The sequence below is a fragment of the Eurosta solidaginis genome, chromosome 1 (assembly GCF_040869045.1).
Source record: "Eurosta solidaginis isolate ZX-2024a chromosome 1, ASM4086904v1, whole genome shotgun sequence".
NCBI lineage: Eukaryota > Metazoa > Arthropoda > Insecta > Diptera > Tephritidae > Eurosta > Eurosta solidaginis.
In genome coordinates, this window is record NC_090319.1 from 118,865,985 (window position 1) to 118,882,974 (window position 16,990).

Consider the following 16,990-nt stretch of genomic DNA (forward strand, 5'->3'; position numbering starts at 1 on the left):
GTCATTCTACTTTTTTTGGTTATCGGTAAATTTTTCTAAATTTATTTTGGTAACCTTAATTATATACTATATGTAAATGCGAATGCTTTAAACATGCAGGTTGTGCGGGCGGTTTGGCTGGTTTATTGGTTGGGTCCCCACTTTCTTTTCCATTTAGAAATGCGTTGCTCTAATCGCCCTTTGGACAAGGAAAACCTATCACACCGAAATCTAAAATCCCAGCAGATGTTAATCGTCGAATATAAAATTGAACAACTGTAAAATTGACGCTAGTCATATAAAGAGTTTTCATATGGAAACCCACAGGATAATAGAGAATGACTGTCCTCCTGCAGTGAACTCAGTGAATCTACTGTCTTCAACAAGTCAAAGATATCCGCATCTAAGTGAGGATGGGCTAATTCAATTTTTATTATAAGCAACAATGCCACAGTTGGTACAGGCGCTTTACAAAAGCCTGGAATACCAATCATTTGTATATTTAAAATCAAAATGGAACATAAAACAACTACAAACGACGACAACGGAAATAAAACTGTTTTATAAAAGGACACAAAGAGTGCATTTCCGGGCGCCGCTGTTGCTGTTGTTGTTCGGTTAGAGTTAACGGTAAGAACGAATAGGCCTCCCGCCAGCAAACGCGTGCGTACTCAAAGTGGTTGAAAAGGCGTGTTTGTTGTCCGCGCAATATATGTGACTGTATGTGGGGGTGAGTGCACTCGAGTTACCCTGCAATGCAGGCGAACAGATGAATGAGTGAGATGGCACGAGTTAAACGCCCTACTCAAATGCTGTTTTATATGGTCATGTACTTGGGCCAATTCGAATACGTCTAAAGCCAAGTGGTTGGTAATGTGGCAGGAATAATTTAATTATGCCTACTCGTTTGTGGCATGTGCGATATCCTGTTGGCAATTAGCGTGGGACATAAAAAAATGCATGGGTATAACACTGAGAACTGAAAAATCAAAGGAAATAAAATTATAGCGTTTATGCAAGGTGTGAAAAAAGTTGATGAAAAGCGAATGTTTTAAATTTGTGTACAAGCTGACTCTGCAATTTTAATTCCTACAGGTATTTTATATATGGGTGTTTCCAACGTTACGGACGTGTCGTCTTAGCGCGCTCTTTTCAGTATAAAAGCTATAGTATGCTTTTTATCAGACAATTTTCCTTTTACCTACATATATGACACTAGGTACTTTATTTTTGCTTGGATTCCAAGCTTAAAATACTGACGAAACTTTATCGGAAAGTCAAAATGCAAAAACAATTTCCAACGAGAGCAAGGGAGACCAATATTGCCCACAAAAGGAATATGTTTGACATGTTATTGTTGACTCTTTTTCATTTCATTTTTCACCAAATTTTTTCACAATAAAACTATGAAAATATAGCCGATAAAATATTACATGATCGTTTAGTTGTTTTTTTTTTTTTTTTGTTTTCACAAGAACGTTACTGTTCGTTACATTTGTGCACAAAATTTTTTAAATAAAATTAAAATTTCCATTTGTCAGAAAAAATAAAGAAAAACCAGCCGAATGCCAAAAAAACCTATCGAAAAACAAACTGACTCGTTGGTTTTTAATGAACTAGGTTGTATTTTCCTTGTATTTCGTTAGTTTTTTGAAATATAGTTTACATACTTACACCAGTACTGAAACTATATTAGGAGGAAGGGCGGCAAACAAAATATCAGAGAAAATACAAAAAAAATACAGAGAAAATAAAGTAGTGCCATATAGGTATTTCCTATGCATCAGTTTGATCATGATACTATTTATTTATTTAATATATTTAGGCATAATAATACAATTATTTCACTTAAATGTTAGAATGAATGTTAGAATGGCTGCTAGGGCCTTCGACTCGCTTGTAGATTAATTAGTAGTATTTTAGTTATACATATATGATTATAATATTATGATTACAGTGCAACTTAGTATATAATGCTGTGGAGTATGTTACAAGACTTAAAGTAATTTATAAAATTTGAGAAATTCTCATAGCTATGTATATTTAAGAGAGAGCAAGGTGCAGTGCTGCCAAAACATTTTTTCCTAAAATTATCTAAATTGCTACATCTATCTAGTATATGATCTATGGATAGTGTGTTGTTGCAAAAAGGACAGCTAGGTGGTCTTAAACCGCGCAGCAGATATTCGTGTGTGAGGCGTGTGTGACCTAAGCGGGGGTGGGTGAATAAAGTTGTTTGTTGGGGTGTTAACGTGGTTGGATAGATTGATTTTCTACCTTGTGAATTTACCAGCGAATATCTGTGAGTGTGATTATGCCAGGCTATTTCTCTTTGGGTATTCAAATGTATTTTCACTTCCCGAAGGGTGCCTTTATTGTTTGCCGTGTGATAAGTTATACAAGGTCTTGGGTGGGTATCAAAAGCGGTGCTGTCAGCAAGTTCATTCCCTTTTATACCTCGGTGTCCGGGGACCCACATACACCTAATTTTGTTGCATTTTTGTATGCAAATACTCCTATCATCCGAAACAATACTGCTGGAGTTATTTATATTGCGGACTGCGTTTAAAGTTGACTTACTGTCGGAGCAGATAACAAAATTTCCTTTGTTCTTTATTGCATAATCAGAAGCTAGCTTTATAGCTAAAGCTTCAGTCGTAAATATGGAACAGTGTTGTTGGATGTTACCTGGGGCGATTATAGTTCCATCATGATGAACCACAGCGAAAGATGTGTCATTTTCCGTTTTTGAGCCGTCGGTATAAAGAAAGGTCCATCCGTTTCTTATCACAGGCTCCACAATGTGTTCAAATGCTTGCTGATATACCATGTTATTCGTGGTACTTTTTGGAAAGGATTGTGGTTCCAAGATAAATGTCGACTCTTTAATTGACCAAGGTGGAACGTTTCCAGGTTTAACAAGACGGGGTCGAAGATCGATATCCAAGGTTTTAGAAAATCGTACACATCGACTTATTGTGGATTCTAGTTTATACGTTCTATAGTGTTTCAAGGTGGAAATAACATCTTTGTGGATAATCGCCTTGCTTGTGTTAAAAAGTTTAGGAATTAGTTTGTATGTTGCTGATGTAACTAAGTCAGCAATCGATGGTAGGCCTGCTTCGGTGAGGATGAAGTCTGTGGGTGAAGTTGGAAAAGCATTGATACTCCTTCTGATGGCACTATGATATGGTTTAGCAGCACAGCATCCATAGATCGGTAACGCGTATTCAATTTTAGATATTATTAAAGCTCTGGTAACTTGAATCAGAGTATTACAATGAATGAGGCTGTGCCTCGAACTTAAGTACTTAATAATGTTAAGTCTAGAAACTAAGCTTTTCCTTAAAGCTAGGCATTGTTTTTTGAAATTAAACTGTTATCGAAAACAATGCCTAGTATTTTATGTTCATCGACAAATTTTATTTCTATATTATCTACGTACAATGTAAACATTTTACAGTTTTTCTTTCTACATATATGCAACAATTTACATTTTTCGGTTGCCAAAATTGCTCCCGAGGATTTTCCCCAGTTTTTTACATCGTTTAATACGTTCAAATACAATGATTTCAGTTTGTTCATATCTACTAGCTTAGAGTAGATTATGGCATCGTCAGCATAGATGGATAGTGTTTTGCTCAGTTGTTCAAATGCAGTGATGAAAAGCATCACCGAGAGAGGAGATCCCTGGGGTATACCGTTGTGCAAAGGACTCGAAACTTGCGAGAAATCAAAAAGGCTTTTACCATGTTAAACGTCTTTTGACCTACTCCCCAAGCTGAGAGTTGTTCCAAAACCACATGTGCACCGATGCGGTCGAAGGGTCTTTCGAAATCAGTTGCCAAGTAACGTGATTTCGGGACGAAAGAGCGTTTGATACATAGTGTTTAAGGTGCAGCAGGATATCAGTTGTGCTTTTATTTTTTTGGAAGGCCACTTGGTTAGCGCTAATAAGTTTATCTTTCGCGACGTACCACCGTAGCCTACTTGCTATGATTTTTTCGAAAGTTTTTGCTATACAGGGCGAAAGGGAGATTGGTCTATATCCCGATATGTCGGTTGATAGCTTATTGAGCTTGGGGATGGGTAATACCATTGCTGTACGCCAGCTTTGGGGGTATACTCCTTTGTCAAAAATGTCATTGTATAGAGCGAGTAATCTCTCTTTTACGGTTGGAGGCAAATTGCAAAGCATGGGGTAGTTTGAGTCCATGTAGCGAGTTCTATAGCTCCAGACTTGTTATCTTTGAGTCTATTTGAATTGCGGCGTATGAAATGTTGTTTGGAATGTAATCATAACTGCTGAAATGATTTTTCCTGGAAACGAAGTCAGGGTGGAAATTCCAGTCTTCGGATAGACTGGACCAGATAGTACCGAAATGATTTGCTATTTCTAATGGCAATAGAATATTATCGGACCCGTTTTTTATAAGTGCAATAGATTGGTCTTTGCTATTACCTGTAAGCGTTCTGATATCTGCACAAATTTTTTTTGTGGAAGTGTTTGGGTTTATTTTTTGGGTCAGTTCTCCTAAGCAAGAACGTTTAGCTTCTAGAGCAGCTTTTTTAAATTTTGCTTTTGCTTTGTTAAACAAGGCTAGATGTTCTGGGCATCTTTCTCTTTTATAGTCGTGCCATAGTCTTTGCTTTTCTTCTCTTAACTTTAGCAGATCAGTATTCCACCACGGTAATGTGGATTTGACATATGCGGGCTTGGTTTGCGGGATAGAAATATTGGCTGCCGATCGAATGATTTTCTGCAAGTTAGCAGCTTCTTTGTTCACATTATTGGATCAGTCAGATTGGTTTGAGAAAACATTGCAGTTCTGCTGAAAGGAAGACCAGTTCGCTAAGTCTGTTTTAAATTTGATCTTGGTTTTGGTTATGTTAGTTTGAAGAGATATTTGCATGCGGATAGTTATTGGGAAGTGGTCACTTCCGTGCAAATCTTCAAGTATTTTCCAGGATAGCTTTGGAACTAGAGCAGGGAAACACAGTGTTATATCCACGTGTGTGAATGTTTTATGTGTAGAAAAATGGGTCGCAGACCCATCGTTCAAAACAATAAGATCTTCACTTAGGATATAGTTTTCGATTTTTTTTTTTTTAATTGTAAGGCGCGGTAACCTCCGAAGAGATCTAAGGCCGAGCTTCTCTTCCAATTTGCGTCGTGCTCCTCTTGATTTTCCCTACAAATTGGCCGGACGGGACCTACATGTTTTATGCCGACTCCGAACGGCATCTGCAAGGCAGATGAATCTTCACTGAGAGCTTTTCATGGCAGAAATACACCCGGAGCGCTTGCCAAACACTGCCGAGGGGCGACCCCGATTAGAAAAATTTTCTTCTAATTGAAAAACCTTATTTCTAAAAGTTTGATGTTGCTTTGCCCGGGGTGTGAACCCAGGGCATACGATGTGGTAGGCGGAGCACGCTACCATCACACCACGGTGGCCGCCACCGACTGTTTTACCTCTTTCATTTACAACATCCGAGCCCCATAATGGGCTGCATGCATTGAAGTCTCCGACAATCAGGGCTGGTGAAGTTAAGTTTTGAGAAATTGATAACAAGTCGTTTGTAGAGAAGCTTTGGTGGGGCGGAATGTAAGCGTTAATGATTGAAAAAGTAAAGTCTAAGGTGACTTCAATTACCACTGTTGCAATGGATGAATTTGTATGTATAGCTTTGTGGGGGATATTTTTTTTTTTATAAGGATTGCAGTGCCTTGTTTGGCAGAGTTATTCGTTGAGAGATTTTCAAAATAGGTTATATATATTGTTTAGGCTGGAATGTATTTTTGTTTTTGTACGAGAAGTGTGTCTCTTGGAGACATATTTTATCGGGATTTAATTCTTTTATAAGCAGTTGGAATTCGATGTAGTTATAGAAGTAACCTTTCATATTCCACTGTAATATTAGGTGGGGTAAAAGGAACAGGGCAATAAAAAATTTAAGAGTGGGACGAAGGAGATTATATGTCGTCGACATACATGTCGAGTTCGACTTGGTCGTTTGATCTTAGATCTGTGTTTTCACTTGGAGAAGTGATTGTGTTGAAATCGTAATTAGATGTGTTATTAGTAATAGTATTTGTTTGTAGCCAATTAAAGAGAGGGCTAGAAGAGAAATTTGACTGATTAAGAGATGTGGATTCGATGGTGTTTGCGATTTATGAATTTGCCTTGCTTCACGCATAGAACACTTTTTTGTTGTTTTTATTTTTAGAATTTCTTTTTGTTGAATAAATTTTGTGCATTCTTTTGATGATGCTGGATGTTTTTCAGCACAGTTTGCGCAGTATGTGCGAGTACAGTCTTTTGGGAGGTGCGGTGCTAAGTTACAGTTAACGCAAGCAGCTTCATTATTGCATCGTTTTGCCGTATGTCCTAGTAATTGACAATTCTTGCAGGCCCTTGGGATTTGGAATATATTCCCTTACTTTTACTGAATGCCACGATATGTCTAGTTTTTCGGGGAGATGATAGCGGTCAAAAGAGAGGAGGACTACTCCGCTGGTGTGAAGCGTACCTTCGATGAATTTCGGAAATTTATAGGCCGAGACCACACCTTGTGCACTTAGTTCTTGGACAATTTTCTCTTCCGAGACTTTGTTTAGATAAGTAGCGTATATGGTGCCTTTGTTAAGTTCAATGTGTCATGTAGACTACATTTCACTTTGCAAAGACCATGAAGTTCTTTAGCTGATAGAAATCGGTTAGCCACAGATTTATTTTGCACAAGCAGTAGCAAATTACCATCGCGTAGTTCTGTTATGGAGATAGCTTCTTTGCTAATAAGGTGGAGTGAATGCTGAACGGCAAAGCAAGAGAATTCTGATAGAGGTTTTTTGTCATCCACTGAGGCAATTACCACAAATCTGGAGTTGGGGGTCTGCACTTTAGAGAATTCTGGGAAAGTATCTAGTAATTTGTTCATAACACGTTTTTTTTCCTTTCGAGGCCGGCTGCCAAGAAAGCAAACCGGTTATCCCCAAGATTAGGGGGCCCGGGAGGCATGGTCTCCAATCTATCACACCTTATCCACTAAACCGTGAGGTTTTTTTTCACCAAGAACACAAGAACGAATGTAATGAGGGAGAAAGAAAAATAGAAATAACACGTGGTTACGCAAGAAAGCGCACTAAGCAGAGAGAAAAACACACAATAAATCGAAGCGATTGCTGCGAGTGTTAGTCGAAGACTGATCATGATACTAATTAGCTGCCCTTGTACGGATCTCCACCTTTCGGTTGACATCTGCCCATTGGGGACGCTGCAATGTAGTAGTGCCGCAATCAGCCACTGCTTCGCAAATTCATTCATCTTATTCTCGGTGGAAACAGGAGTCTTAGCGTTAGCTCCATTCTCCTTTTAGCTTATTAACATTTGTATTTTTGTTTCTCAAGCCATTATTTCCTTCGTCTTCCTGTATTACAGTTTTTGAGGTACATCGCTTTCCAGTACTTATATTTCCCTATTCGGCCCGCTTGGCAGATTTTCAGGTTTGGTTCCTCCCCATTCTGCCTCTTAAAATCAGGCTTGTCAAGTGCAGCCGATCATTGCATCTTGCCTCTCAGGGCTTCTTCTCTTCCATGCGGTCGACATTCTTCAACTGTCTCACGGGCCCATGCTAAGCGATCAGTCTCTTCGTTGGTTTGGCCAACCACTGGACCCAAGCGCGGCACAATTCTTAATGCTGCCCGATATTTTGAGAGGGTTCTTTTAAGCTCCCTATCTCGTTGTTCCCGCTTTAACGTACGTTCTTTGCTCGAGCTAGTAGACTGCTCCTTTACAGAGCAATGCACACTATCATCTCTATCCGCAACGGAATAATCGCTTATAGCGATTTCATATTCCCCGGCTTGCGACGCCATCGCCTTTTCCTTTCATCCTTACTTTGTTTTAAAGTTTCTGAGTTCATCATGGTCGAACGACCACCTGGCCAACAAAATTCAGCGGTCTAATGTTAAAAGTGGGGATAAAACCCGTCCGCCACAACAGCGGCCCTTCGCTGTGGTAAGGCCATCATTACTTCGCGAGGCGGCCAATGGGCGCGGTCCGCATAAAAGCCGGGATTAGAAGGTCGGCAGTTCTTGATCACCGACATCCCGCCGGCTTCCTATGAAGCGAAACAGTGTAAATGCAGACCCTAAACAGGTCAGCCCCATAGTCGGGCGATATGGAGTTCGGCTAAGCCCTCACACCAACGACAAGGTGCGTGCTATAGTGAGGGTTCTCCGTGGTAAATACGATCAGGAACTTAGAACTTTGGATTTAAAATTAGAGCGAAAGTAAAAATTATACTGGTGATATATTCAAAAGTAAACTTTTATTTATATTAATTTATTGCAAAGTTACGAATTCTAAGATGACGATACATAGTTATTTGGGGAGTGTGTTAAACAAAAACACATTTTTGAAAGTTAACAATCATTAACTTTAAACTCTTGCTCTACTTTAAATCTACATTCATAATTACCCTTGATCATATGCTAAATTAGTTGCAGTGAGTACACAGGATTTAAAAATACCAAATGTCTCCATTCGAATTCTAATTCGGTCTACCTACTAAAATTTACTTGCGCGAGAGGACAGGATTTAAATTTTTTTTTTGGAGTCGAAAAAGTCCTGGTCAAAAAATGGAAAGAGACATATGGAAAAGATTGCCGCTAGGTGGCGCAAGGATCGAAATATTCAAAAAAATCCTATTTGTGGTCCGAGTTGGTCCATATTTGCAACACATAATATATACATGACTAGAAAGCGATTTGGCTCATATTTGGAACAAATATTACATACAGTCCGGAAGTTACATCAAAATATTTTGGAGTTCGAGGAGGGACAAGCATACGTGGTGCAGAGTCGAGTAAAGTCTTTGGAAGGATTATGTATTGAGGACTTAGATTGTAACAAATTGTCTGGAAATCGTCCTTGTAATAATGAATCACTAAATGAACTAAATAGAATGAGAAATAATAGGCAATTAAATAAAGACTAAAAACTTGAAAAAAAAATAATAAAAAAAAATGTTTAAGTTAAACGGTTTTATTGAAAAAAATACTTACGAGAAGTAATAATAATACTAAAAGCTAGAAAATAATTAGGTAGGTCCTAGGTGCTAGTCATCACACTCCTCATCAATCTAGGGCGTTGATCAGACAATTAAATAAAAACGTTTGGCGCGTCAAATTTCTATTGATAGTCATATATAAGACCAACTGAACCTTACTAACGTTATGCTACGCCTCACATTTTTAGAAATTTCACGCGCCTAATAGAGGTTTACGCCGATCACTATATCGGCGGTGGCGACGGCGTAGGCTCTATTATATCTATTATACGCCGGTGTTCTTATTTTAAAAAGCTTGATCTTTCTATTAAAAAAATAATATTTAAGAAAGGTTTCGTTTTTATGTATTTAAGAAAATCAACGTTTTGGCCATTTCGGAAAGTTCCGGGGTTTTGCCTCAAAATCTCGCAGATCGTTCAAACATTTTCAGGAGTAGCTCCTTGCGGAGGGATTATCCCTCGTTCACTTACTCCATATAGGCTTCGAACCTAACCCCGGTCTTTGGAATTGCTGCGTCTGCTGAAAAGAAATAGAAATACGTAAAATGGTTACACTTTTGTCTGTATATCTCGTGCAAAGCGTAGTTTCACCTGGGGTTAACTCCTAATAACCGTTGCGAACAAAATTTCTTTAAATCATTTGTGGCTCCTTGGCGGTCACGCACAAAGGCGACTTAGGGTTGCTATTAATGTTCTTTTAATACTCATGACTCTCGTGGCACAGGTAGCCTCCAGTTTTTCCGGCTGTTTTTAGGAGCTACAATTCCCGATGTGCGAACAGTAGCAATCCCGACCACCAGTCGCTACCTTGCCTCCTGATCCTCACACCATATGACAACACAGAAGCTATAGGGCTGCGGCTTCGAACTCATACCTTCGTCGACGCCACTGTCCTAGAAGCTCTAGTTGTAGCTCCGAAGACTTTCTAACGGATATTTTTGTCGCGCTATGCTGCCGAGCTACACCAGAGAAACACCTTGAAACGTTGGGGTGTGACTATTCGGCCAAGGATGCCACCCTCATAAGCAGTCTAAGTGGATATCATTGCGTAATTCAAGTGTGAAAATCGTATAATCCTCGGAGCATCTACATAATTAAAATTTTACAAGGACCTAGGATAAAATTTCAAACTGTAGACCAAAGTTTGCAGACGTTTGTGATCACAACATTGATTTCAATAGTCTTCGTTAAATCGAGATGATATTTTAGAATGAAAGTCGACCGATTTTAAGTTGAAAGCTGTTAACTGCTCTATTCCGGCCTTATGATATAAGAGCTCATTATGGATGACTAGTTGTCTCTAACAGCCCTCTCATTATGGTCCACCCCTGTTGAAACAGCAAGTTTCCTTGGACTCCCGTTAGAGGATATTGATGACAACTTGCAAACGGTCACACCTATTGGATGGGGCAAAGCACTGCTACAACAACACTACGTTAGGGTAGTAGCACACACGGTCATTAGTTCGACTGTCTTGGGGAAGCTTTTGCTTCACCACTTTGAGTGTTCTTGCGAAGGACAAAGCCTCACCTGGTAGAAATATGTGCCTACGTATTCACATTTTTAAAAGGAGCCGTAACGTGTAGGTGATATTTAAACTTGGTTGAGAGGCTATGATCAATGTGATTCACTCCAAGAGACTAGTTTTGGATAGGGCCGCCAACTTTAGGAAATGCCAAACCGGGAGGCTTTGATGTTGAAGGATGAAGTGTGAAAATCAAAATTAACATTTCAGACGGTATTGTATAGTTTCGCAAATAAACAACAGTTTCTGAATGTAGGCCCAAGTGATTTTTCAAACCCTTCTCATACGTACATATGTATATCCTCAACTTAAGTATGAGGTAAAAATAAATTCAAAGAAGTGTTTATGCCCCCAGAACCTACTAAAGGATTTTGCATCACCGATTTCGCTTATTGTTTCAGCCAATCGCAATATAATTTTTTTTTTTAAATCAGCACCTTTTTGGGTAATTTGCTCTTTTTACAACTTGAGGACAATTTGAAAACATATTCGCTTGAGTAATTGAGTATTTTTGACATTCGGCGGCGGCGGCGGCGTTTATCGGCGGCGTATATCTCTAGCGCCCAACGCTTTTTTTAATTGTCTGATCAACGCCCTAGATCGATGAGGAGTGTGATGACTAGTACCTAGGACCTACCCAATTATTTTCTAGCTTTTAGTATTATCACTTCATGTAAGTATTGTTTTCAATAAAACCGTTTAACTTAAACATTTTTTTATACTCAGCTGAGTAGAGCTCACAGAGTATATTCATTTTTTTCGCATAACGGTAATCCGTAACGACATTAACTAATCGAGATAGATATAGACTTCTATATATCAAAATAATCTGGGCGAAAAAATAAATTTATTTAGCCATGTCCGTCCGTCCGTCCGTCTGTCTCTTAACACGATAACTTGTGTAAATTTTGAGGTATCTTGATGAAATTTGTATGTAGGTTCCTAGGCACTCATCTAAGGTCACTGTTTAAAATGAATGAAATCGGACTATAACCACGCCCACTTTTTCGATATCGAAAATTTCGAAAAACCGAAAAAGTGCGATAATTCATTACCAAAGACGGATAAAGCGATGAAACTTGGTAGGTGGGTTGGCTTTATGACACAGAATAAAAAATTAGTAAAATTTTGGATAATGGACGTGGCACCGCCCACTTTTAAAAGAAGGTAATTTAAAAGTTTTGCAAGCTGTAATTTGGCAGTCGTTCAAGATATCATGATGTGCTAAATAAAAATTAGCAAAATGGGATGACAAACACGCCCACTTTTTAAAAAAAAATTTTTTTTTTTAAGTCAAATTTTAAGAAAAAATTTAAGTTCTTTACAGTATATGAGTAAATTATGTCAACATTCAACTACAGTAATGATATGGTGCAACAAAATACAATAATAAAAGAAAATTTCAAAATGGGTGTGGCTCCGCCCTTTTTCATTTAATTTGTCTAGAATACTTTTAATGCCATAAGTCGAACAAAAATTTACCAATCCTTGTGAAATTTGGTAGGGGCATAGATTCTATGACGATAACTGTTTTCTGTGAAAGTGAGCGAAATCGTTTGAAGCCACGCCCAGTTTTTATACACAGTCGACCGTCTGTCTTTCCACTCGGCCATTAACACGATAACTTGACAAAAATCGATATATCTTTACTAAACTTAGTTCACGTAGTTGCCTGAACTCACTTTATCTTGGTATTAAAAATGGGCGAAATCCGACTATAACCACGCCCACTTTTTCCATATCGAAAATTTGGAAAAATTAAAAAAATTCCATAATTCTATACCAAATACGAAAAAAGGGATGAAACATGGTGATTGGATTGGTTTTTTGACGCAAAATATAACTTTAGAAAAAACTTTGTAAAATGGGTGTGAGACCTACCATATTAAGTACAAGAAAATGAAAAAGGTCTTCAGGGCGAAATCAAACCCCTTGAATTCTTGGCAGGAATACTGGTCGTGGTATTACATATAAAATAAATTAGCGGTACCCGACAGATGATGTTCTGGGTCACCACTCTCTTTTAAAACCCTCATTAATACCTTTTGATACCCATATCGTACAAACACATTATAGAGTGACCGCTGGTCCACCTTTATGGCGATATCTCGAAAAGGCGTCCACCTATAGAACTAAGGCCCACTCCCTTTTAAAATAGTCATTACCAACTTTCATTTGATACCCACATCGTACAAACACATTCTAGAGTCACCCGTGGTCCACCTTTATGGCGATATCTCGAAAAGGCGTCCACCTATAGAACTAAGGCCCACTCCCTTTTAAAATACTCTTTAATACCTTCCATTTTATACCCTTGTCATACAAACACATTCCAGGGTTACAATAGGTTCATTTTCCTACCTGCTGATTTTCCCTTATTTTGTCTCCAAAGCTCTCAGCTGAGTATGTAATGTTCGGTTACACCGGAACTTAGCCTTCCTTACTTGTTTTAATTATCTTGTTTCTTGTTTAGGTTATAAATTAGTGCTCAAGGTTACACAATAAGGTCGGGGCTTTCAGTTCGAGTTTAAACTCCAGTTAAAGTTGACTAGAATTTAACCTTGCCCGTTTGTTCGATAACATAAAATGTTGCTGCTCATCTCAGCTTCAGCCGCCGAAGTGGTAAGGTTAAACTCTAGTCAACTTTAACTGGAGTTTAAACTCGCATTGAAAAACCGGACCTAAAAAGCATACCCTTTTAAGTAGGTATTTTGTTTGTTTAAACAAGCTCGACGTAATTCGAGTTTGCGAATAAAAAGAAAACATTCTTAGGCCCGGTTTTTCAGTAGTTGCTAAGATTAAGCTTTAGTGAAATTCAGACTCCAGTTAAACAACTGAGCAGTTTTTCAGTCACAGTTTAAGGCCGCCTTTAGGGTAGGCTTTTTTGCAAAATTGGTTTTTATTATCTAGATAATTGTAGGCACGGCAACAGCTGGATTTTGTTTACCCAACAAACATGGAAAAAATATTTCTCCAGCGAAATATATATCTAGTTACGGAGGTGATATCCAACAACTTCTTAAACCAGATGGTTCTATAGTCACTATCCAACCTTTGAGAAATTTTGTAAAGTTTAGAGTTTTCGAGTTAATCTCCAACGTTATTATGGTTATCAAATAATTATCCAACCTTTAAGAGATTTTTGGAAATGTACAGTTCTCAAATGAATATCCAACACATGCCTCCAGTTGATATCCTACATTGGATATCGAGTTGAGGTGGAGTTGAAAAAAAAAGCTCCAAGTTGGTTCCACCAAAACCAGCAGCTTTTTATTGTGAGAAATAAACACCTGGTTGATAGCAACACTGAACCGTAATTAATCAAAAATAAATTATATATATTTTATTTATTTTCGTGAAAATACTGTAGTATGCAATCTTACATTTGAGTACAGTTAGAGAACCAGAAGTTGGGAATTAAACTTGTTCAACTTAAGTAATAGCATTATTGGCTTTATAAAAACTTCCCTCTTTTGCTGAGTACGCTATGGTTATCGAGTTGAGACACTGTTTCGAAACAACTCTTGAAATTTTAGAAGTATGCCTAGTTATGAACATGAGCTCTAGTGATACTCAAGCCCAAATTCTTGTTGGGTATATTCGACGCCATTTCGAACTAACGCAAATAACTCATAGGTTAACTAGAGTTTAACCCTGCCAGATCAGCCGCTTAAGCTCAGCTTAAACTACATTTAAAGTAGGCTGAAAAACTGCAGAATAAGTTCAAGCGTAGTTTAACTAACAAACTGAATTGAACTTGTACTGAAAAACCGGGCCTTATGCCAATTTCACACAGATGTTTAATGAAATAATAAGTCAAGTTTTCTACATTAAAGCCCTAATTGAACTCAATCTTCCATACAAAATACAAATTCTTAATTATCTCATTATTGATTTATTAAATGCCTAATCGAGTGAAAAATCCAGCCGGCTGTGCTTGGTGCTTCGAATTTTATTGTCAATGTAACAAATGACAATAAAAAATAAATTATTTTCAATAATTTACGAAAAATAGAAAAAAAAGAGAAAAATCAAAATTTAATTTTCGCTGTATTTGCTGCAAAAAAATATGGCTTTTTCGAAAATAGGCACATATTTGGTTAGGTGCAACATCTATGGATAGTTCCGCATGCATTTTATTTTGATTGTATTTATAGTTAAGAAGGAAACGGCTGCTTTCCATTGTAACTATTTTTGTAAAAACGAAATATTTTTTGGGGCTGCTGACAGATGTTCGCTTAATGAAGTAAAAGGACCTGTATGAAAAGGGAAACTTAATTATTTCATTAAATAGAATTGTGATTCGATTAAGGCCCGTATTATGTATGTCACCGTGAATGTTTGCGTCGCATTCACTCACATTCACATTCACCCAGAATTCGTATTTTATAACTTCTTACGTATTCGCATTTGTCCCCTTACGTAATCACTACATATTCACTGAGACTGTCAAACCCAATACGTAGCCAGTACAGCCACTTATTACTTTTGTTATTTCGGAAAATAATGCAGTGCAATTTTTTCGGAATAACATCGTTTAAACGAGCTGGGAATATTGCGGGGAAATACCTGATAATTATAAATAAATAAAAAATATTCTAAACGATTTCAATAATATTGATTGTGTTTTTAAAAGTGCCGAATATTAACCAATAGCTTGCTAGGGTGTCGGTTTCCGGCAAATCAGCAAAAAGGGTTTACCTTTTCGATATGCTCTTGGGCATAACTGTTTAATATGGAATATTCCGTGGCAATTCCGAGGGCAGTGTTTTGGCAGGCTTGCAGCCTTTTCAAGTGGTGTTCTTAAATTAAACTGGCTACGAGTAGGACATAAGTTTATTAGAAAATAGCATCGTCAAGTTTTTAATGTAAGTGGAATATATATTTCATTAGACGCTATTTAACAGCTACTTTGTTTTAAAAGCATCTTGGAGCTGAACCCTTTATTGAAGCTTTTGCTCCTAAAATTATTTACACTAAACACTCGGAGCCTGATGCTGACACTCTGCAACGTCTGATACTACACTCACAGGTGACTGATGCTATAGTGGTATACAATTTTATGAAACCAAAGGGTGTGGGAGTTAGCCACGAACTAAAACAAAAACTTTTAGAACTTACTTGTTTTACAATAACGAAGAACGTTTGGCCGAAGAATTAACGGAGGTGAGTTGGTTCAAAGCTAATGTAGATGCACGTGGGCGTAATCGTAAATTATGGAAAGATGGTGAGTTAGCTGAGCAGTTATTTGGAGAATTACAACCAAAAACAGCCAAATCATATGCAACGCTTTTAAGAGGCATGGCTAAGTACTTTCAGGAAAAAGCTAATTTTGATATTTATTACATTGTTTTGTTGTTGTTGTTGTTAAAAAATAATAGTGCTTCGCTTCATCTAAAATGCGGGATTACTCAATAGTTATTGTGATTGCAGAACAGTCCCCAGGTCCAAGTGGCTTTTACGGTTATGGGCAAATCCAGTTTCCACCGGAAAGAGCATTTCAGTTATAGTATGAACTCCGTTGAAGTTTTTTTACCCTCCATACCTACTGCGCATTTTAGTCACAGCACCTTCTTTGTTGTTGTTGTATTAACGGTAAAGACATTGTTGCTGTTGTTGTGTATATGTCGTCCAATAGGTGCAGCGATCACAAATTTTCATCAATATCCTCTAACGTGAGCCCAAGGAAACTTGCTGTTTCAACAGGGGTGGACCATAATGAGAGGGGTGTTAGAGGCGTTGGTTCCATAATAAGATTGAAGAGATGGTTACTGTCATGTGGGGACACGTTACAAGCAGGACATATGTTTTGTATTTCGGGGTTGATTCTGGATAGGTAAGAGTTTAACCTGTTACAGTATCCAGATCGAAGTTGAGCTAGAGTGACTCGCGTTTCCCTAGGAAGTGTGCGTTCCTCTTCTGTATGTTTAGGGTATTGTTCTTTGAGTACAGGATTCACCGGGCAATTCCTGGCATAGAGGTCTGACGCCTGTTTGTGTTGATCACTGAGGACCTGCTTGTGTTTTTTAGCTTCATACGGCTGTGTTCTCAAGTGCCGTATTTCCTCATAATGCTTGCGGAGATGACTCATTAAGCCCCTTGTCGGTGTAGGCTCATCAATCAGATGCCTGTTGTGATGCCCAGGTTGCTGGGTATTCAACAGAAACTGTTTGGTTATCATTTCATTTCTCTCCATAATGGGGAGTACTCTCGCCTTATTATGTAGATGGTGTTCTGGGGACATAAGAAGACACCCCGTAGCGGTTCTGAGGGCAGTATTTTGGCAAGCCTGTCTATCAGACATCGACGTGAATGTTCAATATAGTCGACATTTGGCGCGTCCATGTTGCAAAAAAGGTCGCCGATGATTTGGTCGGTGACAATGTCAGGTTTCGCGCGACGAAAAAACTGG